Source organism: Penaeus monodon, chromosome 20 (genome assembly GCF_015228065.2).
Source record: "Penaeus monodon isolate SGIC_2016 chromosome 20, NSTDA_Pmon_1, whole genome shotgun sequence".
Taxonomy (NCBI): Eukaryota; Metazoa; Arthropoda; class Malacostraca; order Decapoda; family Penaeidae; genus Penaeus; species Penaeus monodon.
In genome coordinates, this window is record NC_051405.1 from 15,122,159 (window position 1) to 15,122,419 (window position 261).

Genomic DNA, 261 nt, shown 5'->3' on the forward strand with positions numbered 1-261 from the left:
CCGTGTTTGTATGTGCGAATACATGTGTGGGGTCTATGTTCGTGTGTGAAGTTAAGAGGCTGCTTGTCCGAGTGCATGAGATTGTAAATGAGACGAGGAAAGGGGATATGTCAAGAAGAAACGAGAGAGTAGAAGAAAAACAAATAGTTACAGTAGAAAGACTAAAAGGGAGGAAGCAAAAGAGAGAAAGACAAAAAGAGAATCAAAGACTAAAAGGGAGGAAGCAAAAGAGAGAAAGACAAAAAGAGAATCAAAGACTAA